Below are 21023 nucleotides of genomic sequence, written 5' to 3'. Positions count from 1 at the left end.
CTCCTAGACGCAAAACCGGACATCTGTGCCATAACAGAAACGTGGTTTAAACCTACAGATTCAGTGCTAATAAATCAACTCCCCATCCAGCTCTACGACGTCTTTTCCCTTCCACGGCAAAAGAAAAGAGGCGGGGGCCTCCTTCTAGCAACCAAAAAAGAGCTCAGATTCTCCCAGCTACCAGTAATATCCAACTCTAAACTAGAAATAGGCCTCTTTAAAACAGACCAATTCCAAATCCTCCTCGTCTATGCCCCTCCAGGACTTCTCGAATCAGATCCCTCCTCCATCGTAGAAATCATCGTAAAATATTTGAATCTAGACGCCCCTGCTATGATCCTAGGAGATTTCAACCTCCACGTCAACAATACCATTCTTACATCCAGCTGTGAGGCTCTTCTCACTTCAATGTCATCTATGGGCTTCAAACAGATCATCAATAAGCCTACCCACAAAGCAGGTCATACTCTAGACCTTATGTTCATAAACGCTGGCATAACACACTCATCCCCTACTGTATGCACTCAGGTCCCTTGGTCGGATCACTCATTAATTTCAACCTCCTTCAAACTGATTGAAAACCGCAAAACCCATCCTACTCAATCCTCCTTTCTCTTCAGAAAAGCCTGCTCCTCGGAAGACCTCAGCAGCCAATTGTCTAAAGAACTCCCACACATCAACCTGACAGACCCCAACACTGCCTTACTGTCATGGAGCAACATCACAGAATCAGTGGCAAATAAATTATGTCCTATCTCATCAAAAACTCTTAATCCCAACGCCCTAAAAAGACAACCGTGGTTCACCAAAGACCTCCGAAAACTTAAACAATCCCTCAGAAAGAAAGAAAGTGAATGGCGCAAAACACCTTGTCCAAGCACTCTATCCATATACAAATTTGCGCTCCACCACTACAGGAACTCCACCTTAAGAGCAAAAAGGGATTTCTACGCCCACAGGATACACAACATTATATTCGACCCTAAAGCTTTATTTTCATACGTATCCGAACTAACACAAACCAACGCCCCAACAATCCCCAGCGATCAAGCACAATCCAAAGCAGATGATCTGGCGCTCTTCTTCCAAAATAAAATATCCAACCTCTTAACTCAGCTGCCTCCAGGCCCACCTCCTTCGATCAACCTTTCTTGTCAAACAAACAAAAACATATTTCTTGAAGCATTTGAACCCACTACTGCTTCAGAGATCCACTCTCTCTTAAAGAAATTGAAACCTTCCTCCCATCCATCTGACCAAATCCCTTCAAAACTTCTCCTGCTAGTACCAGACACCATATCCAGTACCCTGGCCGATATTATAAACTGTTCGCTAGTTCAAGGAATTTACCCAGAAGCCCTAAAACTTGCATCTATCAAACCCCTTCTAAAGAAACCAAATTTGGACCCTAACGACAACAACAACTTCCGCCCTATTTCCAATCTTCCTTTTATTGCCAAGATAATAGAAAAATTAGTCAATTCACAACTCTCAGATTACCTAGAAGATCATAAAATACTGCCCCCTACACAATACGGCTTCCGCAAGGCATTAAGTACTGAATCTCTCCTCATTTCATTATCAGACCATATCATCATGGGCCTGGATAAAGGACAATCCTTTTTACTAATCCTCCTAGACTTGTCTGCGGCGTTTGACACCGTCAATCACTCTATCCTCCTTAACCGACTGGCGGACATCGGAATAACAGGAATAGCTCTCTCCTGGTTCAAAACCTTCCTTTCAAATAGAGGATACAAAGTCAAAATAAATAATAAAGAATCCACTCGATGCAATTCTTCACTAGGAGTTCCTCAAGGCTCCTCCCTCTCCCCTACCCTTTTCAACATTTACTTACTTCCTCTTTGCCAACTGCTAACTAACCTTCAACTAAATCACTTTCTTTATGCAGACGACGTGCAAATATTGATCCCCATTAAAGAATCAATTACAAAAACCCTCAAATACTGGGAATCCTGTCGACAAGAAATCAACCTCCTCCTCTCCAGTTTAAACCTGATTTTAAACTCTGCAAAAACCGAACTCCTCATCATTTCCCCGGAAAAGAGCATCACCACACTAAACACACCACCAAACATCTTTGTCTCCCAAGTTAGGGACCTAGGAGTCTTAATTGATAACCATTTAAATTTAAAAACATTCATCAACCGTACCACCAAGGACGGCTTCTACAAACTACAAGTATTGAAAAGAATAAAACCACTTCTTCACTTTCAAGATTTCAGAACAGTCCTACAAGCCATAATTTTCTCCAAGATAGACTACTGTAACTCTATCTTGCTTGGTCTCCCTTCCTCTTCCTTAAAACCACTCCAGATGCTGCAAAACGCTACTGCCAGGATTTTAACAAACGCCAAAAGAAGAGATCACATCTCCCCCATTCTCAAAAAATTACACTGGCTCCCAATTCACTTTAGAATCCTCCACAAGACCATCACCATCATCCACAAAATTATCTACTCACAAGCCACACTCAATCTTCAAATCCCGCTCAGACTACACTCCTCGTCAAGACCAATCAGAGAAGCATACAAAGGATCCCTACACGTTCCACAAACAAAAGTTACACACCATCAAACATACAGAGAACGGGCCTTTTCCACCGCTGGACCATCATTATGGAATACCATACCCCCTGACCTCAGACAGGAACCTTGCTTACCAACATTCAGAAAAAGACTAAAGACATGGTTGTTTAGGCAGGCCTTTCCTGATCACATCTGACGATCACAACGGACTCTTATAACTCTCTCCAGACATACCACAACCACTTGTAAATTTCCCATCAACACTATGTAATTAATTGTAACACTTTGTAAATAAGTTAATTTATTCTGCTCATTCTTATTGCCTAAATTATTCCAGCTACTCTTCTTCTCAACCAAGTTCAATTTTCCCTTGTTTTATTGTAACTTTTTTTATATCTACCTATAAACACCAGTTTTTCGTTCAATGTTATCACTCCCCTGTTTCCTGTAAACCAGCATGATGTGATTTTATCATGAATGCCGGTATAAAAAAAGCTTTAAATAAATAAATAAATAAATAAAATATAAACAAATAAACAAATAAATAAATAAATTATCACAGACCATGTCCTGGCCACGTACCCAGACAAAATGCATACGTTCTCTCCCAGTCTGGATGGGCTGAAGACTTTGAGTGTGGCTGAGTGGGAAATGGGTGACTTCTGGTAAGTAACAGCTTCTTTTCTTCTACCTCACACTCCTCAATACATGATCATTGGTCTTACCTTTAGGAACCACTCTACTGCATGATTCTCACATTAACTCTTTCTAATCTTGATGCTGGCAGTGAAAATGGCCTCCCAAGTCCTAGGCAAGATCTTTGTGTGATTGCTGAGTCAGGGCTAGAGGGATCTTACCAGTAGTGACCAAAATGATAAGGGGAATGGAACAGCTCCCCTATGAGAAAAGACTAAAGAGGTTAGGACTGTTCAGCTTGAAGAAGAGACGGCTGAGGGGGGGATATGATAGAGGTGTTTAAAATCATGAGAGGTCTAGAACAGGTAAATTGGTTATTTACCCGTTAACTGGTAAATTGGTTATTTACTCTTTCAGATAACAGAAGGACTAGGGGGCACTCCATGAAGTTAGCATGTGGCACATTTAAAACTAATTGGAGAAAGTTCTTTTTCACTCAACACACAATTAAACTCTGGAATTTGTTGCCAGGGGATGTGGTTACTGCAGTTAGTGTAGCTAAAAGGATTGGATAAGTTCTTGGAAGAGAAGTCCATTTCCTGCTATTAAGTTGACTTAAAAAATAGCCCCTGCTATTACTAGCAACGGTAACATGGGATAGACTTAGTTTTTGGGTACTTGCCTGGATTGGCCACTGTTGGAAACAGGATGCTGGGCTTGATGGACCCTTAGTCTGACCTAGTATGGCATGTTCTTATGTTCTGACATTCACTTTTTTCTCAATATAGTTGTCAGCTATTAAACAGTGGTTATATCATTGATTTTGGATAAGACTGAAGTGATCATAATGAGTCGTTCCACATCTATTAATGCGCCATCAGCACTCCAGGTCAATGGATACTCAATAACACTTGTATCAAGGATAAAATATTTGAGAGTTTGGATAGAATGTGACCGCTCTCTTTGTGTGCAGGCAAAGGTAGTTGCAAAGGATTCATTTTTTAAATGGCGCCTTCTGTGCTTTTGGAAATCATTTTTGATTCCCAGCGATTTTAACACGGTGTTACAGGCACTGGTTTAGACATCTCTTGACTACTGTATCTCTGTTCATAGCGGTATTCCTGCTAGTTTTCTTAGGGCACTACAGTTGGTAGAGAATGTTGCGGCATGTATGCTGATGAATTCCAACAGAAAGGAATATATCAAACCAGTGATCCAATCATTGCACTGGCTCCTAATGCAATAGTGAGTTAAATAAACAATTGTTTGTTTTTTTTTAATCCACAAGTTATTAAATAATATAGAGGTCCTCTTGGTCTCCACTAGATCACCCTGGCCTATGCTCTGGATTTGGAAGACAAGACACGGGTGTAACATTCTTAAGAGTAACTCCTCTGAAGCTTGCTGGAATACTGAGCTCCTGATTGAATAAGGGGCTAGTGAGTATATAGGTTGGGTTACATTTGAGGGAATTGTTGCTGTTTCTTTTCTGTCTCCATTTCTAGGCCTCAAAGGAAGCTGCTTTCCCTGGCCAGAGCACAACCTGCTTGGAAGGCTGTGCTGCAGGCTTTTGGAGGAAGTGAATTATTTTTGTGAAGTCATTTTTGGAAGGGTTTGTTTTTTGTGAATCTATGGTCCTAGCATGAGGAGAGAAAGGGCTGTGCCTTGGGAGGACCGGGGTAGAGCGCACTGCTGTGCCCATCTCATAACCTGTGGAGGGACAGTGATGATTCACTACAAAAGAGAGTTTGTTTGTTGGATGTTTGAGAAGATTTTTTTTTTGTCCTTTTTCTGAGTTGGGAGGAAGTTTTGCTGCCACGCTTCCTTCTCAGTGGTTACGGAAAAGAGAAGAATGGACATTTCCTAGCCACAGGACCTTACAACCAGAGAGATCCGACAATACAGCTTGAAGAGGAGAAACTGTAAGAGTAAGAAGCTTTGTGACATCTGGAGACCCTCACCCCAGGACATAGGGCAAGGACTGGATTATGAAGATCTGGAATTCCCCTGAACCTCAAGTACTGCTTGAGGAAGGATTCTCACTACACCTAGGATACCTGCACTCATCTAGGATGCTTATTTTTCCAAACCTTGGAGGGTAAGAATATTTAAAGACTCAGTTCTGAGGGACACATTCTCAGAGAGAAGAGAATTGTGAGGAAGTTCACCAGTCTGAGGTTTTTTTTGCATGGGATTCACACAAAAGCCAGATCCTTGTCTCCTTTCCCTCCCAGCTCCCGTAGCGTCTATGCTTTTTTTTTTTTTTTTTTCTTTCAGCAGGAACCCGTATCTCTTCTTTTCTTCTCTCCTCATTAGTCACAACTCTCCTTCCTTTCAGGTGGTTCTGAGGTTCCGACTGATCCAACACACTTCCTGCTGTGTCATAGCTTGGCTGTCCTCAGGAGGGGAGAGGGAGGCTTTGAAAAGCAGTGAACATTTATTCTGTATTCACTGTCAGATCTCTGCAGGTTTGTTTTTTTTTTGCTATTAATCCTATTTATCTCAGCAAAGGGCTATCATGGTTGATGGATATTTCCCCTGCATGGAACTAAAGGAGCTTGTCAATATTAAGTCACTTAAAGTCCTTGTGCTGCTCAATCCAGAGTCATATACACACTCATGGGGACAGGTACCCTTGTCACATCTGTAAATAGGGTAAAATGTTTATTAAATTAATTCCCTATCCTGGTAGAGATTCCCTGTTGTGTGGATTCTGGGGTCTAGGTTCTTGGGGCCTGGTGAGCCATGGGGCTAATTGTGCTGTGTTCTGGCCTGTGGAGTAAGGCCTGGGAGAGAAGGCTTCTGGTGAGGCCTGAGGAGAAAAGGCATGGCCACAGAGGTTTTTGGGTTTTTTTTTTAAGAGGCCCAGGCCCAAAGGAAGAAGCAGTAGTGGTGTTGCTGCAGTGGCTGTCAGCTGAGAGTGCCGCGGGAGCCTGGGGAGTTCTCCGAGATGATCGGAGAAGCAGCAAGGGGTGAGACTGGGAGTGAATAGCTGTTTTGCTGTCACTGCCACTTCCTGTCACTCGTATAGTGCAAGGTCACAGTGGTAAGTAAAAGTTGAAGTGCTGCCATACAAGACTGGCCAGTTAAGCAATATCTGTCTTGGGGAAGCTGCTGCTGCCTGAGTGTGGGAATCCGAGACATTGGGAGCCTTTGGCAAGGCCCTGACATGAAATGGATGCACAGGCCAGGTCCACTGATGTCAATGGCACTTGCCAGTTTTGGCCCGAGAACAATTTTAAAAGTTAAAAAAGGGCCAAATTCATAAATTAAAACATTTTAAATACTGTGATTTAGGTGGGGTGCCTTAGGGGAGTCTCCCTACCAGTTTTTAGACACTGGGAAGTACACTAGAATCAAAAAACACATTACAAACACAAAATTTAAATAAAATACTGGTTGGGGTCATGAAAGGAGATCTTGGGGATCTGAATCAAGCCACTGTTTGGGGAAAAAAGTGAGTTTTTAAGACAAATTTCGCTATGGAGCCATTTCTGAGGTGGAAAATAGGTAAAACACCTCAGGAAAATTTGTTTCATGGTTGACAGCATCTAAGGAGATGTTGGAGACCCCTATATACTTGTAATTGGGGTTAAAATAGTATAATTTTTTAATTATGGGAGTGGATGTGTTTAGGGTGTTTCAGATGGATTTTGTGGGTGTTTGGGTAACATTGGATATCTCTGGATGATGACTAGATGGAGTGGAATGGATTTGGGTTGGTTTTTGAGATTTTGGGACTTTATTTCAGTGGGTTTATTCATGTTTATTTTGAATTTTGGTGCTGAGCCTAGTAAAAAAAAAAAAAAAAAGAGGGTCTATCAACTCAGAAAGCAGAGAAACTCAACATTCCTGAAGCTGTTACTAAGGAAATGTCATTAAAACAGAATATTTATTAGAAGCCAAAATGTTAGAAAGCTAATGCACTTATACATCTTCAAGTCAAAGCATCATAATTTTGTATTATTTAGATGAGTTAAAGGAACATTCTTCCATTACTAAAAATATTGTTATCATTCATGTATAATGGCTTTAAATATGGATATATTGTGGCAGGTTCAACAGCCTGGAAGTCCCAGGATTGCAGGTTCAAACTCCATTGACCTGACAGAATGAGTGTTAAAGTGTGGATAAAGCTGTGTGTTTGGTTGAATGCACCTTTCCTCATTGGCCTGTTGGCAACTTTCCTCTGTTCTAGACTGCAAATCCACCTTTGCAATGGAACTGGAAATTTTCCTTGTAGAGAAGGAATTTTGTCACCATACACCTCTATCAGCTAAATTGTTAAAAATTCTTCAGTTGGTCCAAAATGCTGCAGTCAGGGTAATAGTTGAACTTCCCTGAGGGGCTTCCATTAAGCCATATGTGCAGAAATTGCATTGGTTACCAATATCATATAGATGTTTACTATTATTGGTAAAACACTTAATATGAATTCGTATTGATTGGCTGATAAAATTGTTAAATATATGCCATCTTATCCTTTGTGTTCTGCTTCCTAGGAGTTTTTGGCTATTCCATTCCTAAAAGATTATTGGCTTAGTGGAACTAGACTAAGGGCATTTTCATATTACAGCACCAACAATGGGGAATATGCTGCTTTTATGGCTGTGTCAGGAACCAAATTATCTGAAATTTAGAAAGTTATTGAAGGCTGAACTGTTTAGAAAGGCATATGGTGGGGGAGAGTTTAGAAGGTGTGGAAAGTGCAATGAGTTTTTTTGTTAATGTGTTTGTCTACAATCGCAATTTTAAACAAACAATAAAATAAATTTGTAATCTGTGTTGAACTAATTGGATTTCGCAGAATAGAAGATGTTTTAAATAAACAAATAAATAAATAAATATCAAGAGATCATCTTTAGGTTTTCTCCCACTTGGGATCCTCCTAGAACCAAAACTTACTCCCAATCCTTGAAAACCTAAGGGCTGTGACCTTGAGTGTCAGCCATCTTCCCATCATGTGCTTCAGTATCTGGTGGAGGTGGTGGTACCTTGCTCACCACTCCAGGGAATCCTTCCAGAGGCTGGCTGCTAGGATACTCCTCAGCTGACTGCACAATGTTTTGGTGTTGCTGCATGCTGGTACCTGTGGGTAGATCCTTTATCTCTAGATCAGACCACCAAATGTCATGATAGCTGGCTTGGTGGCTCAGCTGTTAAGAGTTGTGCACCATCATGTGGAGGGTCCCAGGTTTGATCCCTAGCTTGTCTGTGCACAACAGGTTAGCTGGGCTGCTGTAGAGGCAGTTTTCATAGCCTCTGGGTGGGTGGAGGGGGACTATTGGTCTTTGCCTAACATTAATACCTAGTGTCCAGATTTAGGGGCCATAATTGCAGGGTTTATGGCTTGGGATGATAGAAAGCACCAAGGGCTGTGGGATTGAATCTATCTTGGAGAAAGAGGGAGGGAGGTAGAAAGGGGTGTTACTAGCAGTGTGCTCAGGGATCAGTCCTGGGGCTGGCTCTTTCCAACATTTTTGTGAACGATATAACGGAAGGATTGTCAGGAAAGGTTGGTCTTTTTGCTGATGATACCAAAATCTGTAACAAAAAGAATATAAACAGGTTGGAGTCAATCCAAAGGGTGGCTATTAAACCATCAGTGGTCTTCATTCTAAAGTATGGGGATTAAAGATCTAAACATGTATACCCTAGAGGAAAGGCAAGATGGGGGAGGGGGAGGGAGGGAGGGAGGGGGGGAGAGGGGGAGAGGGGGGGAGAGAGAGAGAGAGAGAGAGAGAGAGAGAGAGAGAGAGAGAGAGAGAGAGAGAGAGAGAAACTAGCTATAATGCAATCACCCTAGATAAGTATTCATATTTCTATGAGAGGCCCACCTAGTAACTCGAGGTGAGGTTTAGGTATTAGTGTAGGGGGTTAGGGGCCACTTTGACATTCAATGTGAGACGTATGAACAGAACAGTGCTCTCTTGTGAACATTTGATGACCCTCGGAGTGAGGAAACTCACCCAAAGATGAGATTTGTGCAATGTTCTCTCAACCTAGCTTGATGGGCTCTCTACCTGGGTAACATCAAGCTAGAGAGAACATTGCACAAATCTCATCTTTGGGTGAGTTTCCTCACTCCAAGGGTCATCAAATGTTCACAAGAGAGCACTGTTCTGTTTGTACGTCTCACATTGAATGTCAAAGTGGCCCTAACCCCCTACACTAATACCTAAACCTCACTTCGAGTTACTAGGTGGGCCTCTCATAGAGATATAAATACCTATCTAGGGTGACTGCATTATAGCTAGTCTGTCTCTCTCTCTCTCTCCCTCCCTCCCTCCAATTGATATTAAGTTGGAGGGTGTGCAGTAACTTAGGTATTAGCACAAATTGCAATAAACTCATTATTACCATAAAACACACCCCTTTTTCTATATCACAGGTGATATTTACCATATTTTGATAAATCCAGGCCTTAGTAACTTTAAAAAAATAAATTTTGTTCTCTATTTGACGTGTCTTCATTGTAAATTTATCTGGGTCTAAATTTAACATTGGGTGTACTCTTTTGATTTAAAATCAACTAAGTGGAAACCCATCTGCCTGAAGTTCTCAAACACCAAACTGACAATGCAAAGAAGCAGTTCCTTACCCAGGTAGTTTACATGTTCATAATTTTATGTGCACAAACCCAGGGAAATCTTCTAACAAGCCATTTATGTGTATAAATCCATGTTTTATGTGCATAAATAGCTTTGAAAATTACTCCAATAATAAGGAGACCTAGTACTGAAATCCACACAGAGCTCTACCAGTTCATGCCACTCTTGCCTTGCAGCATCCCCTGATAGCCTTGTACTAAGATACATATCATCTTTTCTACCAATGCATCTCATTCCTGTCCTGCAGTACTATCTGCTTGAGACACATTCTCTACCCTCACTTTACGCATATAGCTTTGCCAATATACCTTAATCATATCAAGCAGTACCGTCTCAGTAAGAAGATGCAAAAACACACAGCTCTACCAATGAATCTCAGCCATTACAGTATTTTTGGCTTTTTCTGTTATTCCAGTCTTTAGCTGATCCCTTAACCATTTCAAAGACAGAACTGGCGCCAAGAAAAAGTTGCATGCCAGCCTCAGTATGAGGTTTAGACAGGATTTTTGGCTCCCTATAGTCTTTTCAGAAGGAATGCACTTTGTTATTGGGTAGGGGTAGGTATGAGGATCTTCTGTCAGTGGCCCAATTATCAAGAAATTATCTTTATCTTTAATTGGTGCCTGATATTTAATCTGCAGGTTTGGTAGATGACATGACATTTCTGTGCTGGTATTGCTTGCAGTCCATTGTGGGCAAGAGGCACTAGATTATATCAATTCAGCACATATTTTCCTTAGATACCATTCTTCTATAAAGTATTTTTATTTCAAGTTTTTTGTTTTGCATCTCTTTTGTGTTTTTTTGATATTGAGGTGTTCACTTTTCTTTGTGAATTTAGGGTCAGCATCTTGCAATCTGTGTTATCACCTATTGTTTCTGCCTGGAATTATCACTTTCACCTCCCAGTTGTGATGCAAAAGCTTCTGTATGGTTACCATAATAAATCTCAGCAATGTTGCTAAACGTCTTCAAATTACATCATCTTTTCGCTGAAAAAATGCAGACAATTATTCTTCTTGCTTTTTTAACATATATATGCAGAGGCACACGTTGACTGCACTAATCTGTAAAGATCTCTAATTTTTTTTAACCGATGGAAATGTATAAATAGTAATTATATGTACCTACCTGAGTGCTGGGAATAAAAGGTTGAAATGCACTGAAATTACATGCACGTAATTGTAAGCACAAGCACATACACACCCCTGTGCCCCATGCTACAGTTAACAAGGCTTTCCTTTAAAATCCAAGAGCCTCCTGAATTGGTGCCTTGAAACGAATAAACGTGTTCTGGCCTGAGACAGCTTCTCCCAAAAGTAAGCCTCCTCTATCTCTGGCTTTACCCTTACATCTGCTGACTTCATACATTTCAAATTTATGCTGATTTCCTTCCAGTCTGCCATTGCCCTCACCAAACAAGACTACTAAGTCCATCTGACAAACTCCATTGCCTCCAACTCTCACCATTTCTTTACCACTCTCAACTCCCTTCTCAAACTGCCTCTGCCCTCCAACCCTTCATTCTCTCACCAGACTATGTCTATTTCCATGACAAAGCTCACAAGATGAATCTTGAGCTCTCCACTCGGTCACCTCCCCTTCCCTTTCCCACTTCATTCTTTGGCCCCAGCCATCCTTTCTTCCTTTTCTGAAATCAGAGGAGGAAATGGTGCATCTTCTCTCCTCTTCCAAAGTCACTTTCTGTTCCTCTGATTCTGTTCCCACGCAGATCCTCAAGTCTATTTCCCTTGCCATCATCCTCTCCATCTGCACATTCTCAATCTATAATTTTCCACTGCAGCTCTTTCTGCTGACTTCAAATATGCTGTGATTGTACCACTTCTCAAATATCCCTCACGGGACCCTACCTGCCCTGCTGTCTTCCAATTTCCATTTTCCCTTTTCCATCCAGATGACTCAAACATGCTGTTCATGATGCAATTTTGACTTCCTTTCATTTCAAATGGTTCTTAATCCACTCTAATCTTGCTTTTTCCTTCTACATTCTAAAGAAACAGCACCACTCACTAAGATTTCTAGTCAAAGTGACATATTCCTGTCCCTATCCAAGGTTTTTGACTGCTTCCTAGGCCTAGGCCTGATGTCATGACCCAGCCCAAGGCCAAGTCCCATTGCTGAAGATGAGGCTTAGGCCTGTGCTTGATGCCAGGGACTGACCAGAGGCCGGATCCTTTTGCTAAGGCTTGGGTCTAGGTCTAGGCATGAGGCCTGATCCCATTGCTGAGGCCAAGGCCTAATAGTAGACCCAGGCCCAATCCTGAAGGCACAGGCCTTCCACCATCTTCTTCTATTGAACAAAAATGACACCATCTGCTTGAAGGACATGCCCCTGCAAAGCCCTCCTTCTGACTGGGCAGCACCATTTTGCTGTATGGCCATGGCCTTGGCCTTAACAATGGGATCAGGCCTTAGCCTCAGCAAAGGGACCCAGCCTCTGTTCAGGCCCCGGTGTCAAGCACAGGCCTAAGCCTCATCTTCAGCAATGGGACTCGGTCTTGGGCTGGGTGATGACATCCAGGCCTAGGCCTCATCCCGGGCCTGGGCCTAGGCCTGAGCCTTGGTGAATGGACCTAGCCTTGGCTGCACCCTAGCATTGGACCTAGGACTCAATGACAGGACCAGTCTGAGATCTGGTCCTGTCAGAGGCCTGTTTTTATTTTAATTACAGAAATACGAAAATACCTGAAAATTCTTGTTTTGTCAGAGGCTAATTTTGGTTCATTTCATTCATAATGAAATGAACTAAAACAGCCTCATTCATCACATTTTACTCATTCCTTTAAAACAATTGCACATCCCTAGTATCAAAGAATAGGTGGTGATCTATAGTGTCAAAAGCATCTGATATGCTTTTGCTTTATGGCCATTGAAATATACAGCTATACATCAAAATGTTGCTGTCCACTCAGGAGGAAGGCACTGTAGTTGCATCACTGCAGCACACCCTTTGGTCAGACACCATCATTTTTATTCAAGAGAGAAGAAAGATGATAGTGGAAAGACTGGTCCTGGATCTCTGGGCCTGGGCTTCAGTGATGGGACCCAGCCTTGGGCTGGGTACTGGCTTCAGACCTCTGCCCACGCTTGGGCTTGAACAATGGCACTGAGCTTCAGGCCAGGCCCCCACATTGGTCCTAGGCCTTGGTGATGGCATCCGATTTCAGGCCAGGCCCTGGAATCGAGGCCAGGCCTTCATGATGAGATGGGCCATGATGTTGGACTTAGGCCTAGATCTAGGTCTTGGAGATGGGAACTGCCTCGGGCCCTAGCCCTGGACCATTTTTCTTTTATCTTGAAGTCAATAGGGCCTATTGTAACTCCCTCTTGGTTCAAGGGTCCCTGATGAAGGCCTACAGTAAAGACCCATGGCAGTCTTGACTCTTCTGGATCTCTAATACTCTCTTACACCAAAACTTCAGTTCTGGGAGCCAATGTTGTCTGTTGGGAAGGAGGCCTGAGCCTCAGGGGCCTTAGGTACTATGGTAGGGTAATCAAGTTGCACAGTCATTTTCACACTTTGTTCAATACTCACAGTGAGAGGGTCTGCTGATCCAAAAGGGTACGCTTGAATAGACACTCAGATTTTAGAATCCTGCTACACACCCCAGAACCGGGATCTAAGCAGCAGCTGCAGACTCACAGTTGGGAGAGCCTGTGCTCTTGCCACACATGACTTATTCCTCTTCCACCCATACATAATGGACTTTTCCTGCTTGGAATGAAAATATTTATCACAGGGAGAGGAAAAAAAGGGCAGGTCTGTAAGTGCTGCTGTTGTTATTCATAATCTGAGGCTACAGGAACCAAACATCTAATCTAAAAGACCCAGCAGGAGAAAGACTAGACACATTGACTACAAAATTGGAAAGATCTCTATTAAGTTTCATCAACCAATGGAAATTTATAAATAGTATGTGAAGGGTAGCGGATATGTGAGCCCTTTGCACTGTGGTATAGTTGTCACAGCATCAAGGGTGAACCCAAGAGGCCTTCGCCAGCAGGAGGTGGAACCTGCCCTTTAGTGGGGCAGTCTGGAGCTTCACCTTTTCCAGTCGCCTCCCCTGCATGTTGAGCCCTTAGATTCTGGTGGCAGGACTTAGGTGGATCCCTAGGGAGGTGAAGGTAACTAAAGTCCAAAAGCACACCAGGGTCAAGGCAGGCAGCAGACTAATGGAGTCAGGCAGCTAACAAGAGTGGTCAGGACTGGCAAGGGATCAGGTCCAAGCAAGAGGTCACGATCCGGAGAGTCAGACCAAGGGAAACATAGACACACGAAATATATTGAATGAGAGAGACTGGACAAGGGTGGCTGGAGAAGACAAGGTTGGACAAGGAAGGCTGGATGAGGATGGCTAGAGAAGGCAAGGCTGGATGAGAAGGCTGGAAGAAAAGGCATAGAAACGCAGGAATCAGGAACACTGGCAACATGCCCTGCAAGGCAGAAGGCCCATTGTTTAGTCACTGGAGAGAAGTCAGAGGTGCCCTTATATGCAAGAGCTGGATAACATCATCAAAGGACGCTGTGGGGACTTTCCCATCATGGACCCCTTTTAAGAAGAGAAGCAGCACGTGCCTTAGGACATCCAGAGCAGGAGCAGTATGGCAGCCCAGCTACAGGATTGTGCCAATGGCATCCAGGGCCCATGTAAGCAATGTCGGGGTGAGTACTGTGGCTTACGGGGCCATCCCATGAGTTGTGTTCTTAAGATAGTAATTATATGTATTTACCTAAGTACTGGGAATGAAAGGTTGAATGGCAGAGAAATTGCACATGCATAATTGTAAGTACAAACACATACACACACACCTCTGCCCCATGCTACAGCTAACAAGGCTTTCCTTTAAAATTCCAGGAGCCTCCTAAATTGGTGTCTTGAAATGAATAAACATATTCTTCCCCTGGGAGAAGATCAGGGAGACTTGGGCTGTTTGAAGTTGGAAGCCCAAAATAATCAGTAAGAGACGGTAGGGGAAAAGAGAAAAAGGGATACGGGTTGACTTGGATAGGCTGGTATTATGGGCAAGAAGACGGAAAATGAAGAAATGGTAATAGACTTCGTATAAATGAGATGGGATGAAAACTAATCATGTTAGTACTGAAAAGGAGGGTAAACAGCTCAGTGTTAAGCCACAGCAAGTAAAACATCAGGTGTACTCAGCTGCTTAAAAATGAAATTGCATGCAGGGATCCTGTGGTTATCTTACAGCTGTATAAGCTCTTGGAGGGACCACATGGAGTACAAGAAATAGTTTTGGTCTCTCTGTCTCAAGAGGGATCTATCAGAGCTGGGAAAAGAATAACAGAGAGCAGTGAAGTTAATGAGGAGATTGAAATATTTCCCATATGAGGAAAGGCAGCAAAGGATGTTTAATTTGGAGAGCTGATACTAAGAAGTGATAGGATTACTGTCTAAAATAACAAAAATAAAAAAATCAATATGTGGATCAATTACACAATATATTTACATTTGGCCTACTCTCAAACTATAGAAAGGGATGATTATTGTGATTTTAATGATGCTTATATTATGGAATCCAGTGATGAATGAAGCGGTGTGTGCATTTGCAGATGTTACAAGACCAACAGCAGATTAGACCATTTGGTCCATCCAGCCTGCCCAGTAGTCTCCACCTATTCAGCTCTCATTTGGTCTCTGTCATCATTCTCCCTTTCTGCTCCAAGCATGATTGATTTCTGACATTGTTTTGGCTCATGTCACCTCTGCTGGACAATATTTTCTCAGGGAAAAGGTATTTCCTCACATTTTTTTGAGCTACTATTTTTTCAGCTTCATATGACCCTTTGTCCTTAAGCTTTTTATTCTATGGAAAATGCTAGATATATGAATGTTTGTTGTATCACATCTTTCTTTCCCTTCTTTCTTCCAGGAAGTACATCGTTAGCTTCTTCAGACTTTCTCTATGTATGGCTAATGGTGCAGGGCATTCACCATTTTGGTGACCATGTTTGAATTGCCTTTGTCTTTCGTTTGTAAGGGGATGCCAAATTCTGCATCTTACTCCCTTTTCTAATTTTGTATTAATGGCTTCAGCTGGTTTTGAGTGCCCTCAGTATGTGTCAGCGGGTCTCAACCAGACTCGGCACCTATGATGATGTTGTTGAGGAAGATGAAACACTCCCCCATTGAGAGGGATCATTGGAGTTAATAAAACTCCTGCAACCGTATGATGTGGCGTTCTGGAGTGGAGGATTCCAGATCTTGTAGTCCAGTGTGCCTGCCCTTTCACCAAGGAGCAACACTGGGTTTATGTCCCGTCCGTCCCCCCCCCCCACACACACAGCGAAGGCCTGGGGAAGGAGATTCTACCAGAGAAGGATTTATGATGAAGTATGATAGTCTGAACTAGGGAAGATACTGGAGTCAAAGACAAGAGTGCTCGGACCTGACTGGACAGAGAAGCATGGGAGGAGAGGTTAGGGGGCCATACCTCATTTGTCCCAGAAGAGTTGGGAGAATTTTAACCTGAGAAGATTGGTTTCCCATGGGAAGCTTTTGAAGGGAAAAGAAGATGCCTTGCCATTATAAAAGGATCCTGTTGGAGTTCCATTCAGTAATGAGTCTTCAGCCAGAAGCTCATCTAAGAGGTACTGGGAAAATAAGGTAGCTGCCATAACAAGCAGGTACTGCGTAGCTCCCAGGAAAGAAGGGACTCTACTCCTATGAGCTGACTGTTTGGAACTGTGTTGTATTTGAGGACACGAGGCTGAATTTATTTTTGTGTGCTGTTTTTTAATTTTGTTTTTACCTGCTCATCACTACCAGTAAAGTTTCAGAGTGGTGATTTTTGGAGTCACTATGCCGATGAGCAGAAGAGCCCCAGTGTGGGAAAACGCTAAGGGCCTTGAAAGAATATTTCTTTCCCATGTGCAAGAACCTCAGGAAATCATGGGGCCATGTTTGGTCTATCATGCTCCCAGTGTGCCCCTGTGCTCAAGAGCTGCCCAGAATATGAGCTACATGTAGATGTGGCTTCCAGAACTGAATACAATAATCAAGGTAAGGTTTTACCAGAGACCTATACAGAAGTAATATTATCTCCCTCTTTCTACTAGTTATACTATAGACATCAGCCCACCAAATTTTCCTGCCATTGAAGATCTTCTGTTTCTTGTCTCTTCCCCAAACAGTTAATGGCCCAGTTCTCTGACTTAGAGCCACGTGAGTGCCTCCACTCTCATGCTGATCTCATGCGACTGAGATTGCAAGATCAGTGCAAGAGTAAAGGCACTTGTGCTGATCTCAGTCTCATGAGATCAGTGTGTGCGCTCATGTGATGCCAACACAAAACTGTGTGGTGCCAGCATTAGCTGTTTGGGAGGACTATTTAAGAGCTTGAAGACCCAGGGAGCAAGCCAGCAAGATATGAATTGTGGGATATGGAGGGAGGGAGAGAGACAGGCAGACTTTCAGGGGAAGAGGGCAGTGGTGTTGGTGGGGACAGAGGTATGTTGGCTAGGGAGGGAATGGTGGTGGTGATGGGAGAGGCAGGCTGGTTGGCTAGTGGTGGTGGTATCAGAGGCAGTGGTGGGGGCAGGCTGGCTAGCTGGTGGTGATGGCAGTGGTGGTGATGGTGACAACAGAGGCAGGCTAGCTGGTTGGTCATGGTGATAAAAGCAGGCTAGCCGATTGGGCGAGGGAATGGTCATGGTGGCAGAGGAAGGCTGGATGCCTGGTTTGGATAGGGAGTGTTAGTGGCTGTGGCAGAAGCAGGCTGGCTAGCTAGGAGAGGGAGTGGGTTGCTGGAGGAGGCAAAGGCAGGCTGACTGGCTGAGAAGGGAGTGGTGGTGGTGGTGGTGGTGGCAGAGGCAGGCTGACTGGAATGGCAGGCTTGCAAACTGGCAGGGACAGTTGGATGCTGGCTGTATGTGTGAGAGGCATGCAGGATTAGGGGATGAGAGAAAGAGGATATAGAGGGGATGGGGAGTTAGAAAAAGTTGGATCAGAGTAGGGGTAGAAACTCCTCCTACCATCCCTCCCTCCATTTTGGATTTATCCTTGATACTGGACTTTGTCCCCCAGATCCTGGAATTTCTTCTGCCATCTCAGATCCTCCCTACCTCCCATTCACCCTCCCTCTTTTCTCCCCATTCCTGGTACTCTCACCATCTCTTCTCTCTGTTCTCCCCCATTTCCATTCCTGACACCCTCTCTCTCTCCTCTTGCAACCTCTGGTGAGAGCTGGAGGGGAAAAACAGATAGCGAGGGAGATTGGGAAGAGGAAGAAGCTGCACTCTGAGTTGGGGATGGGGGAGAGAGAGAGAGTTGTGGATACTGGTGCTGGGGTGAGGGTATGGAGAGAGAGAGGGAGCACATTCCGCCCCAAGGCATGGGGCGGAATGTGTTGGGTTGGGGCTGCTGAGCCCCTGTCATTGTCCGCTAGAATGTAAGAATCTGTAATATTTCTGTTTGCTGTGTTTTTCCAGTAAGATCTGTATTGGTGTTTTATGGCCTGCTGCAATATTTGCAGTGCTGCATTTTCATCGGTAGTGCTGTTGCTATTTGCATCCTGGGAGTTAGTGCTGCTATGGTATAACACATTTTTTTTGTTTGTTTTTTTGCAGTATTTTGTATTATTGCACAATAAGCCTGGTAGTGGGTAGAGTTTGTGTTGCTACTACTGAGCTGACACTAGAATTTGAAGGGTTTTTTTTTGTATGGTGAGTTGTATGGGGAAATAGCCTTTTAGTACTAACACTGCTATTAATAATGCTGTTTTTGTCATTTTCTCCTTTACCACTATGTCTGGGTTTTAGCATCAGGCTTTTTATTAGTTGGTCTGGGAATGAATAATTATACTCTATGACAGGGGTCCCCAAACCTGTCCTGGAGGGCCACCAGCCAGTCGGGTTTTTGGGATATCCTCAATGAATATGCATGAAAGAAAATTTGCATGCACTGCCTCCATAACATGTAAATTTTCTCTCATGCATATTCATTGAGGATATCCCAAAACCCCGACTGGCTGGTGGCCCTCCACGACAGGTTTGGGGACCACTGCTCTATGATATATTCAAAGAATATATGTAAGAAAGAATTGCTAAATATACTGGGCAACAAATGTTCACAAAAGTCATGTTACGGAAATGAAATTAGTCAATTCTTATACATTTCCATGTGCTAAACACGAATGTGACTGTGAAAATGCAAAATTGGCTCTAGTGTTTTTGTAATACGCAATAATATAATTACATCTTGAACTGTATGCCAATAACTCACTGGGCAACAAATTTTCACAAGTCATGTTACTGAAATGAAATTAGTCAATTCTTATAAATTTCCATGTGCTAAACATGAATGTGACTGTGAAAATGCAAAATTGGCTCTAGTTTTTTTGTAATATGCAATAATATAATTACATCTTGAATTGTATGCCAATAGTAGGAGACCTACGGTTAATACCATTTGAAAAATGAAGTCATAGACTACATCTTAGATTTCTTTGCTTGTCTCTTGTACACCTGTTCGGGAGCATCTCTGCGGAGTGTCCAGCAGTAGTCAGCCAGCATGAATATTTCAAATGCTCACCCTTTCTGACTGGGCTTCATATAGTACACTGCTGATGTCTGCTTAGCAGCAGCATGGCAATAGAACTGCATTGCATCAGAAAATGATGTAATAAACTCTGGATGATGTGTGCATGATGGTATTATGCAATATGATGCAATATTACATCATTCTAGGCTTATTTACAGTCCTACTAGATAAATTTACATGACTAAACATAGAAAGTGAACTATATTAAATATCTTCAAAACGAGAGCCAATAAAAACTTTTCATGGTCATATTCGTGTTCAGCACATCAAGATACTACAGAGTAGGACCTTTTTAGGTCAGTAACACTTTCATTGTTGCCCAGTGAAATTGGCAGTTGAAGCTGGGGGAGGAACTTGGTTGATTTGCTTGGCCCTCCACCCTTCCCTCCAACAAAATAGCATTCCACTGCCCCTAAGTGATACCTCTCTTTATGCACCCAAGTATATCTTAGCTTTCCTACCTGACTGGCTAACCCAGAGTCATCACAGATGATGACCTCTAAGTCTTTCTTGTTTGGTGACTTTACCTCCAAACATGTATTTTGCTCTTGAATTTCAGCATCCCAAATGCTTGATTTTGCATTTTTTAAAATATTAATAGCCTTAACTTTGACCATTCTTCATCTTATTTGCCCTCTCATTTGCAAATTTTGACATCATCAGAAACAGATACATTTTCCCTGTTAACTGTTCCCCATTGTTACTTATACAACATTGAAAAGGACTGGGCCTAGCATTGATCCTTGTGGTGCTTTACTGATCACTTTCCCTTCCCCACTGGATGCCATTGACATGACTACCACTTTCTGGAGTTCTGTTGCTTATCATCTTCTCACTCAACTTAAAAGTTATCTTCCAAATTCCAGACTGGCTAACTTGCTCACCAGTCTTCTATGTGCAGGGCCGGTGCAAGGGGATTTGGCGCCCTAGGCGAGCCTTCTCCCTTGCGCCCCCCCCCCCCCCCCATTGCGCCGCCACCCCCGTCTTGGCCCCGATTCCTACCTCATTTTCGATCACGCCCGCTGACTGTGTGATTTTCTGGGTCGCGAGCAGGTTGGGCACTGCTCGCGGTCCGCCAAATCTCCACTCTTCTTTGCCGCCGCTTGCGGCCCCATATGGCTCGCACCCAGTGGCGCACCAAGGGTCTCCAGCGCCCGGGGGCCAATGCATTTGTGTGGCTCTCCAGCATCCCCCCCCCTTAATCTTTCTTGTACTAATGCTTAAGGTCACAGAAAATCAGTGGCATCTCTAAACAGAAGAATTTGGGGGGAAGCCAAAATGACATTTCTTCATCACACCCACCTCTATAGCATGGATCCTGCTTTAAAATTGGTTATAAAAAAAAGTGTTAATAAAAAAGTCCAAAGGGTCTTCTGCGTAATTTTAAAAAGCTGGCCAGTTTCACACTTCTAGTAAAACTACTATAAAATTATTTGATAGCCTCATTCAACTAATTCTATATGGATTATGAGAGTGAAGTCTGGAATATAGAGGAAGGGACAGAATGTCAATATAAATCCTGCACCCCCAGTTCTGTAACTCTGTGCATCCACTGAAATTCCCCCAAACAATGGAGCTTGAATGTTTCCCTTACAGCTCATCATACTAAAAGATGTTTTCAAATTCTGGTGTCACCTCACAGTTAC

Source organism: Rhinatrema bivittatum, chromosome 4, assembly GCF_901001135.1.
Source record: "Rhinatrema bivittatum chromosome 4, aRhiBiv1.1, whole genome shotgun sequence".
Classification (NCBI taxonomy): domain Eukaryota; kingdom Metazoa; phylum Chordata; class Amphibia; order Gymnophiona; family Rhinatrematidae; genus Rhinatrema; species Rhinatrema bivittatum.
Note: the sequence above shows the minus strand (reverse complement) of the source record.